At 28.0% G+C, this 5,443-nt stretch overlaps 1 pseudogene; it reads right to left on the bottom strand.

The window, feature by feature from the left end:
• Positions 1–1,506: 1,506 nt before the first annotated feature.
• Positions 1,507–5,158, bottom strand: LOC107029731 (annotated as a pseudogene).
• Positions 5,159–5,443: the final 285 nt, after the last annotated feature.

Here is a 5,443-nt window from a genome sequence, read left to right as displayed (position 1 = left end):
GGTAGCCACTTCTTCAAATCATGCAGAAATAATAGCCATCCATGAAGCAAGTCGAGAGTGCGTCTGGTTGAGATCAATGACCCATCATATTCAGGAAATGTGTGGTTTTTCTTTGAAAAAGAATATACCAACCACAATGTACGAAGATAATGCTGCATGTATAGCTCAATTGAAAGGAGGATACATCAAAGGAGACCGGACAAAGCATATCTCACCAAAGTTCTTTTTCACGCATGATCTTCAACAAAATGGTGAGATAGAAGTTCAACAAATTCGTTCAAGTAATAATCTTGCTGATTTATTCACTAAGGCATTGCCAACATCAACGTTTGAGAAGTTGAGATACAAGATTGGAATGCGCCGTCTCCGAGATATCAAGTAAAGTTTTCATTAGGGGGAGCGAAATACGCGTTGTACTCTTTTCCTTAACTATGGTTTTGTCCCAAGTTGGGTTTTCCTGGTAAGGTTTTTAACGAGGCAACATTCAAAGCGTATTATGAGATATGTGTACTCTTTTTCCTTCACTAGGCTTTTTCCCACTGGGTTTTTTCTAGTAAGGTTTTAACGAGGCACATAATCTATGGACATCCAAGGGGGAGTGTTATAAATCCATTGAATAGTGGATGACCATTTGGTTTATTCATGAACTACTAAATTCATGTATTTGTATTCCCTAGATGATATGAACCCCCTTTTGGATAACAATGTAGATAACTATGTATCTACTAGTTAAATGACTTTTGGGAGTGATATCTCAACACTATAAATAGAGATATCACTCACCATTTGATATATATACTTGAATAAGAAAATTATCTCCTCTATCTTATACTTCTTGTCTTTTTCTTCTTATATTCTGAGCTTTCTTTACAACATTTTTATTATAAAAAAATATTTTTTGATGATACAAATATTACCTTAACTAATAGTAATTATCTCAGAAAATCACTGAAATTTATTTTATAACAAAAAAATCATTCAATTATTGCAATTTCAGTTACAAAATCATTCAACCATTTATAGTAAAGTTTCCACACAAAAGGTAAACAATTAACACATAAAAGTAATGTAAGTTATATAATTTTATTTTATAACACAAATATCGCTACGACCTGGTGTTCGGTATCGATATAGGATCTTCGTCTAAATCCCTATTGGGGGTGGCGCTTCCAACATGATTTTCTCGATACCCAAGGTTCAAAATCGAAACCTTTGATTAAGGGTGAAACATTCCCATCACTACGCCACAATCTATGTTGATTCTTCCAAATATACATCACAATATACATGTGCTTGCTCTAAATGAGCCAAGCAAACCACCACCTTGAAATTGTACTATACCAAACAACAACCTTAGTGGCAAGTACTTTACTTTCTATTCATTTTTGACTCAAGCAAATTTTGAAGAGTTAGTGATATTTTTAATGTGCATTAATTGTTGAACATCGTAATGGGACATATATATAGTTATTTATAATATCGATGTATTTACCGATCTTTGTCCTACTATTTTGTCAAAGCTAAACGATTGTTGACCATCAGATCCGTGGATGCTATTACACGGAGGTCATTTGATGCAATAGTTTTATCCTATAAAAAATAGCATAACTCGAATATTTGATAAGTTCAATTACTTTAAGGAAGGTATCTCATAAAAATTGAAAAGACATTAAAACTTAAACAACATTCTTGTCCATAACATAACAAGTAACATACTTAAGAACAAAAATATATAGTAAATAATCATTTTTTTGATACTAAACTATAAAAAAAAATGTTTTAAAAAAATGATGTAGTCGCCAAATTATTAGGATCCTACAATAGCTTTTTAACAAAAAAAAAAAGAGTAAGCATTAATAAAACAAATACTAGAAGGAAGAAAGAAAAAATTAAGGATTAATAATTAGTTATGATAAATTTAGTAAAGGATTAAACTGCAATTACATGTTAAAATATGCCCTACAATGTTAGGGTATAGTATTACAATATTATGGAAAAATTCTAACTCTCTCATATATTTAGATGGTAAATTGAACCCAAAATTTTGAAAATAATGGAGTGAGAATAGTACCTTAATTAAGTAACTAAGAATAATAAAAGAGAACAAGACTACAAAAATAACATATTCAGTGAAATCACACTAGTGAAATCCAGATCGAGTCATATGTGTACACGAACTAATACCTATCTTATAAGAATATAAAAATTATTTCCAATCGACCCTCGTCTCTTAAATAAAACATATCAAAACAAATAGAAAAAAATAGAAAATACCAGTAACAACAATAAATAATGCAATATTATAACTGTATACTATACAGAATTATAATATTATCGCCATACCATTTCTATCGATATCAAGTAGGTAAAGAAAAAACAAATTTTAATTAGCGATCTTATATATATATATATATAAAAAGGTGAAATTATGAAAACTCTTTTCAAGGAGACAGTGACATTTACAAACTCAGCTTTCTCTTTAGACATACAATCGGAAATAATCTTTTCATATTTTTGAAAGACTAAATCCATCAATTTTGAACCAAATTGATTTATAAGTAAAGGCTCAGCCACAGCTCTCATACATCTTGTCATTTTGTAGCCACCATTGTTACTTTCATTAGAAGAATTATTCCAATTAACTCTTGTAGTTTCCAATCTATTAATAGTAAATGAACCTTCTTTCTCAACTATGTACTTCACTTCTCTTGGTGATGGTGTATAATTAGGAACATCAAATGAATCCACCTTATCTTCTTCTATTAATCCCTACAATTTATAATATAATTATAAAGATTATGAAAAATGGTACTATATACGTCTGGTTCATATTATCTGTCTTTTAAAACTTGGTATATGATATTTGAAAAAAAAAAACATTCAATATTAATTAATTGTAAAAATATTGTCCAAATACTAACATATATATACTTATATATACTCGTAGTGTAATTATATCGTTTTTATGTTATAACAGATAATATGTATTATTATTAAGATTTTAAATCTTATATTTTAAGGAGATTTATCTCATAATAAAGGAGCAATAACTTTCTATGTTTAGGCACTCTTTGAAGGTTAAATTTTCTTTTCCCTCCGTCCACAATTGTTTAATAGGATAAGATTATACGCACCCCTCAAGAAAATTTAATATAGGGTGTAATTTAATTGATATAATTTTACTATATCAAGAATACCAAAAGTCTACGTGACTTTTTAATTGAACTACACTATCGATTAAGGACAGAATTGAAAAAAAAAAAGATTAATTATTTTTTGATTGTTTAAACTGACAATTAATTATCAGTATCTATTTTTAGTATACCTGCCAAACAATTATCGACTGAGTTATAATTAGTGTCATTTTTCAATAGTGATAAAAATATATTGAATTGATATATCTAAAGCTCACAAGTTTTTAAATATTTTTGACGTTTAAATTACATTATTTATATTATTTTTAAGAGCTTCCATTCTTTTTATATCTTTGATGGCTTTGATATATAATTTTAGAATTGTACGTAAATGATACACCATTTGAACAACCTTCTCTCTTGTCAACAAATTACTTTTGACTATATGTATATTAAAACTATTTTTTTTATTCGTATTTAATTATCAAACACCGTCATATAAAATAAAAATAGAAAAAACCATTCATCAAAGAGCTTACCTCAATAACCATTTCATTAAGGACCATTGATAGAAGCTCCCAAATATAACAACAATATTCTTTGATAGAAAGATCTTCGCTTTCTCTTCCTAAAAATGTTAACACCATTTTTCCACCTTTCATCAATTCCTCTGAACGATATTTCAAAAAATTTGAAAAATCATTTTCAAATTGCTTGTAATATGCTTTTATATAACTTTGTGGACTTGTACTTGTAATGTAAATATTCCCCTTGTTCTTTTCAATAAAATTAGGAACCTGATATACAGATAAATACAAACAAATAATATTAAAAAAATGACATAATATAATATGATTAGTCAAATGTTTAATTAATCTTGGTAAAAAAATGAAACTTCTTTCTAATCTAATTTTATATTCTTGAAGAAACATTGATATTGGAGCAAAGATGATTAGTCGAACACCCTTTAAAAAGTGACAACTTCAATCAATAACAAAATGTAAAAGCATGGATATATAGATGGCTTTAAGTAAAAAAAAAGATCACTAGTTTTTCCAAAGATTTATGAGTGTTTCATAAGTGTGAGAAAAACCATTTTCTATTTAAAAAAATATCTTGATTTATTTCATGATTGAACTATTTAAATTTGTGACATAAAAAAATATCTTGATTTATTTCATGATTGAACTATTTAAATTTGTGTCACAACTTAATTAGTTATAACTTATATCCAATAGGGAATTTTTCTTTTAGGAAGTACTTAATTCCCTTTGAAAGGATTGTATATATATATTACGAATATGAATTAATCTGGTCAATAAATTTCAAATACGAATAATTTTAAAAGGATTAAAAAAAAGGAGTGATAATTTATATAGTAAACATACCTGAGATAGCCAATGAACACTCACTATAAGAGGAGTGAACGAAATGCAAACTCTTTGAAGGAAAAAGTCTAGAATAAAATGAACCAGCCACACCACTAAAATAGCATGGACCAAATCCTTCTCCAAATTGCTTTCTCAAATCATGTTCAAATTCTCCCAATGATTGAAAAATAGTGTTAAAATCATTGCTAGGAAGATCATTGAAGAGATAATGAAACTCTAGAGATTGAAATCCGTGCTTTTTTCGTTCTTTCTCGATGATTTTAATAAGCTCTGATATCACCAAGAAAGAGTTCGCTCCAGAGGAACAACCCAAATCAGCAATACATAAGTTTTTTGGGAAGAGGTTGCTATAGAGATCACTCATGGCTTGTTCTATTATTTTAATAACCCGAATGCAACCATGTTTTTATAAGATCCAAACAGAACAAACTACAAGTAACTAAATAAGAATATAAGCTTTACATAGTGATAATATGATGTAAACAAAATTTACACCTTCGAATTATTATTATTATTATTATTATTATTATTATTATTATTATTATTACCTGAACCAAAGAATTGTTTGCATAGCTAGTGTCTCCAATTCCTCCATTCATACGAAGAACTTCAACAACCTTCATATCTTTTTTTTTCTTGATTGATATTTCTGTTTTTTTTTTTTTTAATATGGAAAATCACTCTTTTCTTGATAAAGTCTATAAAATGTATATAACCTATTTATAGAAAAAAAAGTGGGAATATAATTTTCTCCATTGAACTTAATTATTTCCAATATTGTCCCTCACATTTATGGATGGATCTATATAGGGGAACTCTTTCAAAATAGCAAGACATTGGACACTCCCTCTTAACCAAAAAAAATTAAAGGATGAGGTAGAATTTTAGGTGTGTTCGGTATGAAGAAAATTGTTTTTC

The sequence above is a fragment of the Solanum pennellii genome, chromosome 9 (assembly GCF_001406875.1).
Source record: "Solanum pennellii chromosome 9, SPENNV200".
Classification (NCBI taxonomy): Eukaryota; Viridiplantae; Streptophyta; class Magnoliopsida; order Solanales; family Solanaceae; genus Solanum; species Solanum pennellii.
Note: the sequence above shows the minus strand (reverse complement) of the source record. Positions and strands in the feature narration are given on the sequence as shown.